This window comes from Cotesia glomerata, linkage group LG6 (assembly GCF_020080835.1).
Source record: "Cotesia glomerata isolate CgM1 linkage group LG6, MPM_Cglom_v2.3, whole genome shotgun sequence".
NCBI lineage: Eukaryota > Metazoa > Arthropoda > Insecta > Hymenoptera > Braconidae > Cotesia > Cotesia glomerata.
This window is the reverse complement of record NC_058163.1, coordinates 14,526,172-14,544,267: the sequence shown is the minus strand read 5'-3', so window position 1 is coordinate 14,544,267 and position 18,096 is coordinate 14,526,172. Positions and strand designations below refer to the sequence as shown.

At 31.4% G+C, this 18,096-nt stretch overlaps 2 long non-coding RNA genes across 2 annotated transcripts; both read left to right on the top strand.

Annotated features, from left to right (window-relative positions):
- Positions 1 to 7,403: 7,403 nt before the first annotated feature.
- On the top strand, positions 7,404 to 8,793 carry LOC123268133. Its single transcript, XR_006510164.1, has 3 exons — positions 7,404 to 7,428; positions 7,529 to 8,235; positions 8,382 to 8,793. It is a non-coding gene; the product is annotated as an uncharacterized LOC123268133 (long non-coding RNA).
- Positions 8,794 to 9,100: 307 nt separating this feature from the next.
- LOC123268124 lies at positions 9,101 to 10,572 on the top strand. The gene is made up of 3 exons (XR_006510154.1): positions 9,101 to 9,163; positions 9,360 to 9,643; positions 10,444 to 10,572. It is a non-coding gene; the product is annotated as an uncharacterized LOC123268124 (long non-coding RNA).
- Positions 10,573 to 18,096: the final 7,524 nt, after the last annotated feature.

Sequence of the window (18,096 nt, the reverse complement as noted above, 5' to 3'; positions counted from 1 at the left end):
TTTTATATTTGATCAAGATTTTTAGATATTTTAAAGAAGCAGCGCCACCTACTTCAGCTAAGAAAAAAATTTCCTCACCTTGAGAAAATTTTTCTCTTGAATATATGATACTCGTTTTATATTATTTTACCGTGAAATTATACATATTGAATGAAAAAAAATGATTCAATATTATTTGATCTTCCCATTTGACACGCTAATCAATAAAAATATTAATGAAAATTTACTTTTATTGAGATATTTAATTATTTGGAGCAAGAGAGAAATTTTTTCAAGACAAAAAAATTTACTTTTATCAAGAACAAAATTTTTTGGAGCAAGAGGCTGAATTTTCTCAAAGCAAGAAGATTTTCTTGACTTTAATCAATTTTTTTGGATCAAGATACGTATTTCTTAAAGCAAGAGAATTAATGTTGTTGGAATAAGTAAAATTTCTTGTGTAAAAAAAAATTTTTTTTTTCGCACAAGAAAATAATTATAATTAATTAAATAATAGTTAATTAATCATTATGTAATAAAATTTTAAACAATAAATATTTATTGTTTAACGAATATTTGTTAGCAAATGTTAAAATTGAAAATGTATTATTTAACTAAAACAATTGCATATCGTCAAAATTGATATGGTCTTAAAAAAATTAAAATATAACAATTTACAATTGAATTTTTAATATTGATAATTTTAAACAGTAAAATTTATAATAAGATATTAAAAATAGACAGAACAATGTATAAAATCTAAAGTGATATAGAAATTTAACTCTTGCATTTTTTTAACTGATAAACATTTGTAAAAAATATTTAATTTTTATCAAAACACAATATTAAATAACGTAAATTGTATAAATAATAAACTGTCACACTTCGTCACCTTATAGATTTAGTTTATTAGAATGATAAGTTGTACATCAACTCATCGGTCGTACGGTGTAGGGGTTAGTTATCGGTCTGGCAAACGCACGACTCGGGTTCAAACCTGGGTTAGAACAGAATGCGATTTTTACTTTATTTCTATAATTCGCGAAAGTTAAGTCAAAATTAAGAGTCAACTGTCTGAACTTGCATTAGATCTACATTAAAAATAAAATAAAAAAATGACACTCAAAAAATTATTTTTTTATCATTTTTTATTAAATCGTGAGTAAACTATGAGTTCACGATGAATTTGCCGTGTTAATATCGCAAATTTACTGTATATTTTTTGTGAAATCACAGTGAATTCATTGTGTAGACACTATGATTCTATTGTGAAAACACTGTGATTCTACTGTGAATTTATTGTGAAAACATTATGATTTCACTGTGAATTCATTGTAAAAACACTGTGTACAAATGGAACAAATGCAGTGTAAGCACAGTGAAATCACACAACTTACACGGAGTATTCACTGTGCTTTCACTGTAATTCTAAAACCGCGAGGGTATTGTTTAGGTTAATCTGTATTTCGTTGCTAGGTAAAAATCTTTATGACTAAGTGAAAAATTAAATTTGGGAGCAGAATTGACCTGAAGTATTTAGTCAAGTCAACCAGGTTATTAATAAAATTAAAAACTTAACTTCGAGATATTAACGTAGTTGATAGTGAATATCGCTTAGAAAAATCTGTATCTCGTTGCTAGGTAAAAATTTCTATTACTAAGTAAAAAATTTAGTTCGGGAGCAGAATTAAGCTGGAGTATTTTGTCATGTGAATGAGGTGATAATTTCAAGAATTTTACTTAGAGTTTCTAATATGCTTGACAGAGTATCGCTTAGTGAAATCTGTATCTCGTTGCTAGGTAAAAATTTCTATCACTAAGTAAAAAATTAAGTTTGGGAGCAGAATTAAGCTGGAATATTTTGTCATGTGGGTGAGGTGATTGTTTAAAAATTTTATTTTGAGATTTTTACGTAATTAGTAATAAGTTTTGTCTGAGGGGTTAATTTCTCGTGAGGAGACTTAAGTTTTTTACCCAAGTGCAAAATTGAATTTAAAAGCAGGATTGAGCTGTAGTATTTAGTCATGTGAATCAGGTGATCATTTCAAGAATTTTGCTTTGAGATTTTAATCTGGTCGGTGATAAGGATCGTTTAGGTAAATCTGTAACTCGTTGCTAGGTAAAAATTTTTATTACTCAGTAAAAAATTAAGTTTCGGAGCAGAATTAAGCTTAAATATTTTGTCATGTGAACCAGGTAATTATTTTAAAAATTTTATTATGAGATTTTAACGTAATTGGTAATTAGTATTGTCTGGGCGGGTTACTTTCTCGTGAAAAGACTTAAATTTTTATAACCGAGTAAAAAATTGAATGTGGAAGCAGAATTGAATTGGAATATTCAGTCATGTGAACCAGGTGATTGAATTGAAAATTTTACTTTAAGATTTTAACGTGTTCGGTAGTGAGTATCGTTTAAGAAAATCTGTATCTCGTTGCTAGGTAAAAATTTTTCTAACTAAGTGGTAAACTAACTTTGCAAACAGAATTAAGCTGGAATATTTTATTGTGTAAATCAGGTGATTATTTTAACAATTGAACTTGGAGATTTTAATGTGGTCGTTGATAACTATCATTTATGCAAATCTGTATCTCGTTGTTGGGTGAAAATTTTTATAGATAAGTGAAAAATTAAGTTTGAAAGCAGAATTGAGCTGGAGTATTTTTTAATGTCAACCAGGTGATTATTTTACCCAATTCTACTATGAAATTTGAACGTGGTCGGTAATAAGCACTGTCTGAGGAGTTTATTTCTGGTAAGAAGACTTAAATTTTTTTTATTAAATGGAAAATTGAATTTGAAAGCAGGATTGAGCTCTAGTATTTAGTCATGTGAATCAGGTGATAATTTCAAGAATTTTACTTGGAGTTTTTAATGTAGTCGGTTAGTATCGTTAATGAAAATTTGTATCTCGTCGTTGCTGGGTAAAAATTTTATATTATTAAGTAAAAAACTAAATTTAAGAGCAGAATTAAGCTTGAATATTTTGTCATGTAAACCAGGTGAATATTTTAAAAATTTAAGTTAGAGATCTCAACGTGATCGGTGATAATGATAACAATCGTTTATGCAAATCTGTATCTCGTTGATACCCTAGCGGTTTTACCGCCACGGTTATAATATGATCAATTCACGGTCAAACGTTAGTCAAACATTAGTGTATATGAAGTGATTTGACGGTCTATATCAGGTGTCATTGTGAACAATTTTGACGATTGATTTACCGACTGTAAATCCGAGAAATACTTTTTTTTGCGGGTGAACTTACGGTGATTTGACCGACATTTGACCATCAATTCACCTGCATATAGCTGGCAAACAACTAGCTCATTGCGGTCGATTCACCGTGTCATCGTAGGAATCCGATGAAAGAAAATAGGTGCATGGTGCATTCGCCCAGAAAAATCGATATTAAACTCGTAAAATGTTCGCGTATACCAAAATATTAAAAAAAAAAAAAAAATTCAATGTAAAATCACTTCGCCCAGACCGGGGATCGAACTTGGATCATCTGATTGAAAGTCAAGGGCTTTTCCTATAATGCTATCCCAGACGTGTATTAAAGATGTATTTTAATCACCATATATTTAACGGATACTTAATTTAGTTTTGATAATTATTTCTATTCCATGAATTCTAAATAATATATCATTCTATGAATTTGTCACCCAAAATAAATGCATTAAATTTTATTAATCAAAAAAAAATTTTTTTTTTTATTTCATGAGCCTATGTTGAATTTAAAATTTTATAAAAAAAATCCTGAAATTTTACAAAAATTTATAAAAGGTGTTTTTTTTTTATAATGTCAAGAATTATAGTGACTGAATCCTTTTTAGGAGATTTTATAAAAATCTAACTATTGCAGCCGTCCTCATGGCGCAACTTTTAAAAAATTGAGCCATTTTCTGACTCAGTTTGTCGAGCTGAGTCAGAAAATACATATAGTTCAAAAGTTTATATATGTATGTATTTATATATATATATATATTAGGGTGATTTTTTTTTTTACTTTATTTTTTTTTTTTCGGTCCCATCGTGAATTCTTGTTGGAAATACCCAAAAAAAAATTAGGAAAACGGTTGACCCTGAAGGCCATCCCTGCAACTTCCCGCTAATTCCATACTTAGGCGCTTAAAATTGCAGCAATGACGTTTTTGAGCTCTTCGAGCTCAAAAATACAATTTATGGGTTATTTTGAGCTCTCCGAGCTCAAAGAGATTGCTTTCCTATCCTTTAAAGCTCTTCGAGCTCAAAAGTCTGTTAGAGATTTGATGACACTATTTTTTGAATTTTTAAACCGCAATAACTTTTGAATGAATAAACCGATTTTCACGCGGTTGGCAGCATTCGACGCAGTTTTTCAAGCCTCACAAAGAATCTTAAATTTTGAATTGATCGCGCTAGAAATTTCGGAGTTATTCCGAAAAAACACTTTTTTCGGTTTTCTTTCGTTCACGACATCTCTTGAACGAATCAACCGATTTTGACCGGACTGGTGGCGATCGACGTGGTTTTTTGAGGTTAAAAGCTGATCAGTTTTTGGAATTGAACCATAAAGTCGTTTAAAAGTTATTCCAAAAAAACCACATTTGAAAAAATTTTTTTTTCAGTTTTTTGAAGATTTCTCGAAATTGATCTGAATCGGTCCAAATAGTTTTCAAAATCTAAGTTTGGTCAAGCCCTTTCGAATGGCACCAACCACGATGAAATCGGTCAAGCCGTTCAAAAGTTATAAGCGGTTCACATACTTTCACACACACACACACACACACACACACACACACACACACACACACACACACACACACACACACACACACACACACACACACACACACACACACACACACACACACACACACACACACACACACACACACACACACACACACACACACACACACACACACACACACACACACACACACACACACACACACACACACACACACACACACATATATATATATATATATATATATATATATATATATATATATATATATACATATAGACACAGTGACAACATCGCGAGGGTAGTCAGGGAAGCTTCCTATGACCTTAAAAAGTTGAGATCTGATGAAAACTCTGTTTTTTCAAAACAGGGTGAAAACAATAACTTCTTAATTTTTGAAAATCTTCGTTTTTTTTAGTGGGAAGTTAAAAATTTCGCAGCGATTTTAAAAAAACACTTGTTTTCAAATCTTTTATTGACGATATCTTTTGAACTAATTAACCGATTTCTACGTTTTTGGCGGCAATCGACGCGGTTTTTTAAGCTCTATAAATTATGCTATGTCATCAAAAGTGATCCGAGAAGAAATGACGAAGTTATGTGAAAAAAACACTTTTTTCGGTTTTTTTCGGTTTTCTTTCGTTCACGCTATCTCTCGAACGAATCAACCGATTTTGATCGGGTTGACGCCGATCGGCGTGGTTCTTCAAGCTCAAGGGCGGATTAGTTTTTGAAGTTGATCGATAGAGCCGTTTAAAAGATATTCCAAAAAAACTACTTTCAAAAATGATTTTTTTCTTATTTTTTTTAAGATTTTTCAAGATTTCTTAAAATCTATCGGTCCGAATCGGTTCAAATTCTCAGGAAATCTAAGTTCAGCGTAGCCCTTTCGAATGGCACCAACCGCGATGAAATCGGTTCAACCGTTCAAAAGTTATAAGCGAGTCACATAGTCACACACACACACACACACACACACACACACACACACACACACACACATACATACATACAGACATAGTGACAACATCGCGGGGGTAGTCAGGGAAGCTTCCTGTGACCTTCAAACGTCGAGATCTGATGAAAACTCGATTTTTGCCAAACGGGGTAAAAACAATAACTTCCCGATTTTTGAAAATCTGAGATTTTTAGCGGGAAGTTAAAAATTCCCTGAAAGTTTGAGCTCTTAATATTAATTAACGTCCTCGACCAAGGCATGTGAATATTTCCCATTGAAAATACACAAAAACTTTGATTTTTAATTTTTGAATTTCTAAAGCTCAGCGGCATTTCATGGGATCACTTTGATCGAAGATGGTTTTTTCTTAGAATTGAACGCTCTACAAAAGTGCCCATTTCCGCAAAGTCGTTACTCACACTGGCGAGGCAGTACGGGCCACTGAACCTGATTTTTTCATAAAATTGGCGTTTTTTCGCATTTATCTCGTAAATATCAAGAGCTACGGAAAAAATGTAAATAACAAACTTGTAGAGAATTTAATTTCCAACAAAAAAAGTCCAATGGACCAAATCGCTAAGATCAATATTAAGCGAGATATTAAGCCTTGAATATATTTTTTCGTGAAAATTTGGCCGATCATTGGTTTAAACTTATTAATATCTTGTTTACTTTCTCTGTTTTTAATATTTTTTCTTCAATATATTTTTTTAAGGCTAGAAAACTAAAGCAAAATTAATAATCTACAATATTTAACTTTTAAGGCTAGAAAACTAAAGCAAAATTAATAATCTACAATATTTAACCTTTAATGATAATAAACATTTAAACGAACTCTTTTCTCTTTGTTTCTTCTCCGTCAGTAGGTACTTAATAATCTAATGGCAACATTGCGATGTAACTAACATTGCGGTGATTCCCCCACCAGTTGATCAACAACGTTTGACAAAAAGTACGCGACCAGCGAAAGCTCAGTCATTGTCCGCAAATCGAAAGCCTCTCTCCTCTCCAAAAATCCCCTCTTTTACATAACCTTGAATTAGTTTAATAAATCGCCCGCCTAATTGCAGCGCTTTTTTTGTTCTTTATTGTGTGATACTAATGCCGCAAATATCGAGAACGGAGCTCAGTGAACACTGAATGTACTCGCGTCGCATTTGTATGCTTTACGTTGCGTTACATTTTTCTATCATTTTTATTCTTGTCAAAGATTTGTCAAGTCTTGTCAAATCTGAACAAATCGGAAATAGAGTTTATAATTATTTAATTGGATTTGAAATTCATAATATTAATAATATTAAGTTATCTTCGTGTAGGGATGTATTGTATCTCTTTATGTACAAACATCAATCCTTAAAATTAAGTATACGAGCAAGTGCTAGTAGTGTGATCAGTGATATGAATGCTACTTGGGCTAATCTTTTGATTCCAACTTCTCGACCTCAGCACAGTATTAAAAAATTGGAAAAAATTCACAGTGACTACATGAAACTGAAGAATCATCGAAGTCGTGCAAAGACATCGAAAAGACAACGAACAAATGTGGAACAGTTTAGCAAACGTCTTGATAAATTATTTGACATTGCAAATTGTGCTGCACTAAAAAATTTACCGAAAAATTTGCAGCAATTTTTGACAGATTGTCGTAAAGGAAATAGAAATATCCATCTACCAGCAATTGACGTTATACCAGAAGAAACTTCTGGAAATCTGTCTGCGATGGAAGTCGAAACTCCCAATAATGAGGAAATTGGTTAGTTCTAATATTATAATAGTTTTGTTTAATTATATTTGATTTGTTTAACATTCAGCTAATATGTTTATTAATTCACCGTTAACATTTTTCATTTCAGGAATGAAATTATCCCAACAGTCGTCCTTAAATAGTTTCTGTAGTTCCATATCAAATTCCAGTGAATTGAAGCGAACTTGTTCAGACTTTGAAGATACAATGCCAGCGCCTAAGAAAAATAAAATTGATATTCTGACTTCGGAATTAGTATTAGCACTAGATAGAACTAAAACTAGTAACAGAAATGCGATGTACATCATTTCAGCTGTTATTCAAAGTTTAGGACTTGAGATTGATAAATATAATTCAAGTTACTCCACTATTCGCAATGCGCGTATTTCAAAAAGAGAAGAAATTGTCGATACGATCAAAGAAGAAGAAATTTTTGATGACTCTCTCGTAGTGCACTGGGATGGAAAAATGCTTCCTGCGGGAAATGGTCAACCAAAAGCAGAACGATTATCAATACACGTCACCGGAATAAATACTGATAAAAATTTAAAAACTCCGATTCTCTCTGATGGCACAGGTGAAAGCCAAACTTCAGCCATTTTTGAAACGCTGATAGATGTTATGTCCACCCGCAAATTTTTTTTCTCTCTTCTCTTTCTTTAAATTTAAATCGTCCGCGCAGATGAAAGACTTCTCCATGCGCGAAAGCCACAATAAAATAGAAGCTACGCGACTGTTGGTTAACTAGCGGGGACTTCTGCAACCTCAGCACCGCGAGTATTTAAAAAGGCGATCAACAGCCAACGCCTTGTCTTAGTTGGTTAATTCGACTTCCGGGTTTAACTGACGGGCCCGTGCCTTGTAGAGTCTTTTGCTTTAATTTGCTCCGCACTTAAAGGAAGTTTGGACGCGGTTTCAACCGGCAGGCCACGTATTAGTTTTAAGTGTAAACCAGGTCTTAGTTGGTTAATTCGACTTCCGCGTTTAACTGACGGGCCCGTGCCTTGTAGAGTCCTTTGCTTTAATTTGCACTGCACTTAGAGGAAGTTTGGACGCGGTTTAACCGGCAGGCCACGTATTAGTTTTAATCTTAGAGAGTCGTATTCTCAAAGTTCTAATTTGCTCTGCACTTAGGCGAGAATTCGGTCATTAAGTCTATTCAAAATTTCCTAAAAGCTAGTTTTGCCCCCCTTACCCTACGGGGGACTGGAGGACGTTAGCTCAACCAAATCAATAAAATTCATTAAAATAAATTACGTTAAAATTAAAATTGTGAAAGTGTAAGTTTTGTGGTTATAAAAATAAATATCAAAAGAAGTGAAATCAGTTTCGAGTTAATTCATTTCTTAAAAATAAGAAGCCCTTAAAGTAAGCAGCCCCAACTCCATCCAACTCCATCCGCTGCAAGGACCAACCAGAGGGCCAATTCAAGGAAAAGGCGCTAAAAGCGGCCCCGGGATCACGGATCCGGTAACAAAAAAAATCCTGCAAAGAGTAAATACATCTATTCTTAATAAAATCCGTGTTCAGTCTCAAACGAAGGCGTGGTAAATTCGTCCGTCGAAAACGTCCCACATAAATAATTAAAACAACGGAATTAAAACTCCGTTGCGTATTCTTTAAACCGTTAGTCCAAACCTCCACCGTTTACGCTACCACTTAAACGCCCTTGGACATAACATAGAGTGGGATCTTTGCGATAATGTTAAAGCAATGTGCTTTGATACAACTAGTTCAAATACCGGTAAGTTAATGTTGTGGTTGAATGAATTTATATCACAGTATTGGTTTTTTGACTTGGGAAGAAATTTTCAAATAAGAATTTGATTAATTTTTTTAATTATTTTTACGAATGTTGAGTTAAAATATAAGCTGAGTCAAAAAATTTGAATAACTGATAATTAAATAACAGTTTATCAATAACTAATTCTTTATTTTAGGTTGTTTTAATGGCGCATGTGCATTATTAGAAGATAAAATTGGCCGTGACTTATTATATCTTGCTTGTCGCCATCATACTTCTGAATTGATGTTACGAAATGTTGCAGAAGTTGCTTGGCCAGTGACGAATAGTCCAAATGTACCAATTTTTAAAAGACTCAGAGATAATTAGGAAAAAATTGATAAATCTGCGTATGAAATCGGCACAGAGGATAAAGATATTGCACTTATTTTAAATCAAAGAAAAGACGATATTCTTGACTTCATAGAAAATCAACTGAAGGTATTAATTAATTCATAAATAGTTTTACCATTGAAAGAATTATTATTTATAAAGTTAATTTCTTTTACAGTCATTAGATCTTTCTGATACACTGATAGAAGGACTTGTTAATATTTAATAAGCTTTATTAACTGTTAATAAATGATTTTTTAACATCATAGGATTTGATAAATATTTATTAACAGTTAATTAGTATTCATTACGTAGAATTTATTAACTGTTAATAAATATTTATTAATTTATTAATAGTTAATAAATATTTGTTAACTGTTAACAAATATTTATTTAGGATAAAAAGCAAAAATAGCAATTTTCTTTTGACACTTTTTATAACCCTATAACTGGAATACATTGATAATAATTAAATTCACTTAATAAATTAACGTTTTTAATATGTAAAAATATAAAAAATAATTATGAGCTGTGATAGAATTTGGTAGTTTACAATAAATGTTATTATAATGTAATATAATTAATGCAAATAATTTATAAGGATGATTTTTGTTTATAAGCAACCTTCATATCATATAACATTGCAAGCCAAACAAATTCACTCAACCAAGTATTTATTAACTGTTAATAAATATTTGTTATCTATTAATAAATATTTATTAAATATTATTAATAGTAAATAAATCCTTTTATCAGTGTAGTTATTTTGCATCCTTCGATATAACTCGAATTTTTAAGTGATTTAGTTTTATAAATTTTGCCTTTTTAAATAATATTTTTTACTTTAAAATTCTGAAAATATCTTCTTTTCTGGCCGCAATTATTAAATTTTTCTTATTTTTTGTTAGAATCATCATCCGAGAAATGATTACAAGGAGTTTTTGGAGCTGAGCTGTATCTTTTTGGGTGGTATCAAAAGTCATAGAGCCGAATTTAAAGCACCTGGTGCTTTTCATCACGCACGGTGGTTATCGAAAGCTCTCCAAAAGCAATCCAAACTCGTTGTTTATTTTTGAGCAATTTGAGCTCCCCTATGAATTTTTGCATACAGATCCAAGTTTATGGGAATCAAATCTTGAGTATAAACGATGTTATGATACATTCAAAAAGTTAAAAGTAGTAAACGATACTGCGGAAAGAGGAGTAGCGCTAGCCGAAAGTTTTAATGAAGTATTGACTTATAACGAAGATGAAAGACAAAGAATTTTTCAAACTGTTCAGCACCATCGATCTCAATACATATCGTGTAAAAAATCACAATATATTGACAATGAATTAATCTAACAATTCATTTTTCTGCTTTCAATAATAATTAATTGGTATTGTTGTTTTTATTTTTATTAAATACTTATTGTTGTTAATATAATTCGAACTATTATAATTTAATAAACTGTTAATGATATATAAATTATTAAAGTGTAATTGAATTCATAAGTTTTATGCAGAAACTCGTAAATCCATTATTTATTAAAGATTCTTAAGATATAAGCTTTTATAATGTAAGATACTTATCATATTCTGTTTTTCTAGCCTTAAAAAAATATATTGAAGAAAAAATATAAAAAACAGAGAAAGTAAACAAGATATTAATAAGTTTATATCAATGATCGGCCAAAATTTCACGAAAAAATATATTCAAGGCTTAATATCTCGCTTAATATTGATCTTAGCGATTTGGTCCATAAGACTTTTTTGTTGGAAATTGAATTCTTTACAAGTTCGTCATTCACATTTTTTCCGTATCTCTTGATATTTACAAGATAAATGCGAAAAAACGCCAATTTTATGAAAAAATCAGGTTCAGTGGCCCATACTGCCTCGCCAGTGTGAGTTACGACTTTGCGGCAATGGGCACTTTTGTAGAGCGTTCAATTTTAAGAAAAAACCATCTTCGATCAAAGTGATCCCATGAAATGCCGCTGAGCTTTAGAAATTCAAAAATTAAAAATCAAAGTTTTTGTGTATTTTCAATGGGAAATATTCACATGCCTTGGTCGAGGACGTTAATTAATATTAAGAGCTCAAACTTTCAGGGAATTTTTTTTTGGGTATTTCCAACAAGAATTCACGATGGGACCGAAAAAAAAAAAAAATAAAGTAAAAAAAAAATCACCCTAATATATATATATATATATATATATATATATATATATATATATATATATATATATATATATATATATATATATATATATATATATATATATATATATACACGATATAACGCGGCTTGTCAGCACGACTTCTTCTCAAACTCAACATGCTTCATCTATCGATCAAAACCAAGGTTAAGTTCTAAGATGAGCTTAATCGGGAGAGTAATTTAAAAATTACAGGATTTTGAAATTTCGAAAATCGTAAAAATTGCTGTTTTTACTACTGCAACTTGGTATTATTACTGAACTAGACAAGATATTGAAATTCGGTAAAATGCATCGTAAAGGTCTTTTAATAAGCTTCAATTTTCACTACTCAAAAGTGGTAATAGCCTCAATATTACTCCTTTTAGAGTTCGTTTAATGAAACAGTTTTACTGTTGCAGCCGTTTTAGAATTATTGTCTGCATCGTAGCTTAATCATGATGTAAATTCAATAGTTACGATATTGATCAGTCTTTCGTGTAATGTTTTTGGGTAGGTCGTCAGTAAATATGTCACAAATTAGTTCTAAATATTGTTTTCTTCAACTAAAATTTTGTCCGGTTTTAAAATTCTGATTAACTTGGAAACTGTTGTTTCTAAGCGGTTACATTTGAACATTTATAATTCGAATCTTATAATCTTTGCAATTGTTTGATAAATATTTGAGAAATTTTTTCTTCACAAAATAATTTTTTTTCCAAAATTTGTTCTAAATAGTTTTAAACTTATTATTGAATTTTGTTTTTAATTTATAAACTAAGTTATACGTTATTAGTATTTATATTATTTTATTAAAAATCGATTTTCTTTATTTGAAAAATCTACTTCCATTTCGGCTGCCGAATGGCCTTTTTTCAATTTATTTTTATTAACTATTTATTTATATTTTATTAGCCCCATATATTATTTTATGAAATTTTTTTCCATTTACAAATAAAACTTAACCCAGGAATTTATCAATGGATCGATGGTATAAAATTTCTACTTCACCGTTACTATTTTCTTTACCGCCATTTGACTTGAAATTCACTTGTAGACTACCGTGGATTCACCACCGAAATACTCTTTATTCACCGAATTTTTACTAGTCATTCACCGTTGTATCTATGTCTGAAGACGATCAAGGGGTCGGAAAATCATAGTTATTGAGTGGGAAAAAAATGGAAAAAATCTTGTGAATGTTCACTGTATGAACCATGCAATCACCGTCAGAACATTTCACAACTTCACTTATTTTTCACCGTCGAACGACGGTTGTTCGACCACCAATATACTTTCTTTCATCGGTAAAGTGAATTCACGGTGAATTCACCGTCGTTTGACCGTAGTTTGGCCGTCACCCGGAATCCGCTAGGGTAGGTAAAAATTCTCATTACTTAGTGAAAAATAAAGTTTAAAAGCAGAATTGAGCTGGAGTATTTTGTAATGTCAATCAGATGATTATTTTAAACAATTCTACTATGAAATTTTAACGTGGTCGGTGATAAGTACTGTCTGGGGGGGGGGGGGGGTTAATTTTTTGTGAGGAGACTTAAATTTTTTTTATGAAGTGAGAAATTGAATTTAAAAGCAGAATTGAGCTCTAGTATTTGGTTACGTGGACCAGGTGATTACTTCAAAAATTTTGCTTGGAGATTTTAATCTGGTCGGTGATAAGTATCGTTTAGGTAAATCTGTAACTCGTTGTTAGGTGAAAATCTTTATGACTGTGAAAAATTAACTTTGGGAGCAGAATTGACCGGAAGTATTTAGTCATGTCAACCAGGTGATTAATTAAATTAAAAATTTCACTTTGAGATTTTAACGTGGTCGGTAGTGAGTATCGTTTAGAAAAATCTGTATCTCGTTGCAAGGTAAAAATTTTTATTACTTACTGAAAAATTAAGTTTGGTAGCAGAATTGAGCTTGGGTATTTTGTAATGTCAACCGGGTGATTATTTTAAACAATTATACTTAGAAATTTCAACGAGGTCCGTGATAAGCATTGTCTGATCGGTTAATTTCTCGTAAGGAGACTTCAATTTTTTTTACCAAATGGAAAATTTAATTTGAAAGCGATTGAGCTTCAGTATTTAGTCATGTGAATCAGCTGATCATTTCAAGAATTTCACTCAGAGTTTTTAGTGTGGTCTGTAGTGAGTATCGTTTAGGAAAATCTGTATCTTGTTGCCAGGTAAAGATTTTTATGACTAAGTGAAAAAATAACTTTGGGAATAGAATTAAACTGGAGTATTTTGTCATGTCATTGCCGTGATTATTTCAAGAATATTATAATGAGATTTTTACGTAATTGGTTATCGTCTGAGGGGTTAAATTTTTTATTTTTTGTTTATTTTATTTATTCAACCAGTCGAGAAAAAAAAAAATAATACAGATCAATATATTTACATGTACATAACTATATTACAATCTGTCCTATAGAGATGCAAAATCACCTGTGCACAGGACTGGTATGATATTTATTAATTCAAGATAGCGGATTTATATAAACTAAAGAGATAACAATTATAAGTTACTAGAATATTTAACATTACTAAATAAAGTTTTAAAGTTTAGTGCCAAAATACAATTACTAGCCTTCATATATTTATAATCGATTTCAGTAGATTATTTTGGTTAGATTTCTTATCTCCTTTCAAACACTTTAAATTATTAGGTAGTTTATTAAAGTATTTAATAGCAGTGTATCTAGCACTCTTGCTAGCAATTTTGTTATTTATCTTTGGTAAGGGAATAGATCTATTTCTAGTATTAACACATACATTTTCATACTAAACTTTGCATTCATCATAAAACATTGACAATGAACTGATAATATAGGTTTTACTTATATCGAGTACATTAGACATATTATCGCCTAATTTATTTATTATTTTTCTCTGATTTATCAAAATTGATTTTAGAATATTATTATATGCACTTCCCCACGCTGTTATTCCATAGTTAATAATGCTTTCTATAAGGGCATGATATATTATTTTTAACGTTTTCTTATTCATGCAACTACTTATCCTATGGAACAGAAAAATGAAGTATTTTAATTTTTTTAATAGCTTTTTTATCTGATAGTCCCATTTCATACAACTATCGATAATTGAACCTATATATTTATAATATTGCACTCGTAGCAACGTTTTATTACACCGGTCAACACAATTTTTGGGTCTAACTTCTACATGTTAAATTTTGGTTTCTCCTACCACAAAAATAAGGAAAAAAATTTTTTTTCCGATTAAAGTTTGCTTTTGTAGAAACTAGGACAATTTTTCAATTTTTCGGCGAAAATGATTGATTTTTATGTTTTTTCTACACTTCCACTGTAAATTATAATTAGAAAACATTTTTTTAGATAGAAGAGTCTTTTTTATTCAAGATTTGTGATAAACAATGATATATAGATGTAAAATAACAAGAAATTAATGTCTAAAAGTGAATATTTTTCGTATTTCTTTTATGCTCGTATGAGCTCTCTCGTACTAAGCCCCAAATGTAATCTCCCATCATATTATCGTTGTACTGCCCTTGATATCGCCGTTCAAAGTCCATCACATCTTGGTGAAAACGTTCTCCTTGTTCCTCGGAGTAGGCCCCCATGTTGTCTTTAAATTCGTCCAGATGAGAATGTAGCATATGAAGTTTATGAGACATTCTGCAGCCCATAACTTTAAAGCTTTCAAGCATTTTTTCAATCAATTCTGCATAGTTAATAGCTCTATGATTCCCAAGAAATTCATCAACTACTGCTTTAAAACTTTCCCAGGCTGGTTTTTCACGAGCATTGAGAAGCTTCGTACATCACTCTTCATTATTTGTTTTATTTGCGGTCCAACGAAAATACCTCCTTTAACTTTAGCTTCAGATAATTTGGGAAAAAATCCCCTTAAATATTCGAAAGCTTTAGAGCTTGGATCCAGAGCTTTTACGAATTGCTTCATTAGCCCTAATTTTATATGTAACGGTGGCATTAATATGCTTTGAGGCTTTACGATTGGTTCCGACTTTACATTATGTTTCCCAACCTGAAATTCGACGCGATCAGGCCATTTACGCTGTTGATAATGAACTGAGTCAGCTCTGCTGTCCCATAAACAAAGGTGACATGGGTATTTAGTATATCCACCTTGCATTCCCATCAAGAAACCAACCATTTTAAAATCACCGATGACTGGCCATTGGTATTCTGTGTATTTTAATTTTTCTAGTATGATTTTCACACTATCATAGCTTTCTTTTAGCAATACAGAGTGTGCTAGAGGAAGACTAGGCAATTCGTTTCCATTGTGGAGCAGAACTGCTTTTAAGCTTTTTGAAGAGCTATCGATAAAAAGCCGCCAGTCAGATGCTACAAATGGTATTCCGATTTCATTAAACAAATCAGTCACGTTGTTGCAGTAACAAATACCGGCTTCTTTTGCAAAAAAACATGAAAAAGTTTTATGGCGCTCTCTTTGATCAGTTATTTTTACACCATCTTCAAGCAAGTTCCATTGCTTTAGTCGTGAACCTAGAATCTCTGCTTTATTTTTGGATAAGTTCAGGTCTCGTACTAAATCATTAAATTCACTTGAGCTAATAAAATGTGGCCCAAAACTTTGCGATTTTGTCATGAAATCACTACCATCAGTGTTGGTTAGTGGTGCACTGGATCCTGTTGAACTTTGTGACGCTTGAACTTCAAAGCTATCTAATCCTGAACGTGCCGGCACAGGCAAATTTTCGTCGTGAGGTATCGGAGATAATGTTGAAGGAAGATCAGGATAAAAAATCTTTTCTGCATTTTTACCAGATCGACGCTTACTTGGATTAACCATACAAAAATAACAGTCATGGACGTGATCACTAGGTTCCCTCCAAATCCTTGGCATCGCAAACTTCATGTGTCGATTTTCTCCTCGATACCAAGCTAGAAATAACAAAATTACAACGGGTGTAATTAAAATTTGCTCGATAATTTTAAAAATCTTAAATTTTGATTTTTTACCTTCTAAAGTATTTTTACAACTAACGCAGGCGAAGTGAGGCACCCAATTTTCATTTTGATTACTGATTTTCAGGTTAAAATAGGCTTCATAGGCTTCGCAAAGTTTTAAATTTGTTAATAAAGCGAATTTTTTACTTCTAACTTTAATAAATTCACCGCAAATAAAACAAAATGAATCAACATCATTTTTACACTGTTTTGATGCCATTTTCCAACTGAGTCATACACAAATATAGTTGTTACAGCTGTAATAAACAAGTTAACATTCACTACTGTGCCTCTTACAAATAATAATACAGTTTACTTTCGGGTTAATCAAAGTGCTGCCATCTTTTGTTCATGGAATGAATTAAATCATACTTATCGTCATAAATCAGATCAAAGCAAACTTTATGAACTAAATATGAATATTTAAGTGTTTTTCAGTGTCTAGAATCAGAATTTAAGCAAGAGAACAGAAACCCAAAAAAAATATTTTTTTTGTTGACCTGTGTTATTGATATTCAGTTCAAATTCATTTGGTACACTGTCAAAATGACAACCAAAAGTTATGAAAGAGGACTTATTAATGTTGAGCGATAATTGATTACTACACAACCATAGATTTAAATTACTTAGCCAATAATTAAGTTTAGATCTGACGTCATTCCAATTTTTGCCAGAGCACAGTACCGCAGTGTCATCTGCGTATGAAACAAGGGATCCGTTCGGGATAACTTTGAAAATGTCATTGATATATAGAATAAATAACAGTGGTCCCAGGTTAGTACCCTGGTGCACTCCTATTTTAACAAGCATCCTTTCACTTAATTTATCATTTATTTTTACACTTTGATATCTCTCGCTAAGATAACTTCTCATAAGCTCCAAAACACAACCCCTTATTCCATGTGCTTCTAATTTCTCAAGCAAAATTGAATGGTTAACTGTATCAAAGGCTTTTGCCAAATCGAGGAAAGCTATCGCAGTTGGGCAGTTTGTATCAAGATTTTTGCATACGTATTCAGTAACAAAGCTGATTGCATCGTTGGTACTTCTGCTTTTGACAAAACCGTACTGCCTATCAGATATAATTTTATGTTTGTTTACAAAGTTAATTAATCTTTCATATACAATTTTTTCCATTATTTTAGCAACATTGGATATTGATAAAATTGGCCTATAGTTTGAAGGCTCAAATTTATCACCAGCTTTAAAAACTGGAATAATTTCCGCGGTTTTCAAAGCACTTGGCCAGATGCCTTTATTAAAACAGATATTAAATATATGTTCAAGCGGACCACTAATTTTTTTATTTAAACACTTTAAGACTTTACTATTGATACTATCAACTCCACCAGTTTTGATTTTTAAGTTATTAACAACTTTCTCAATTTCAT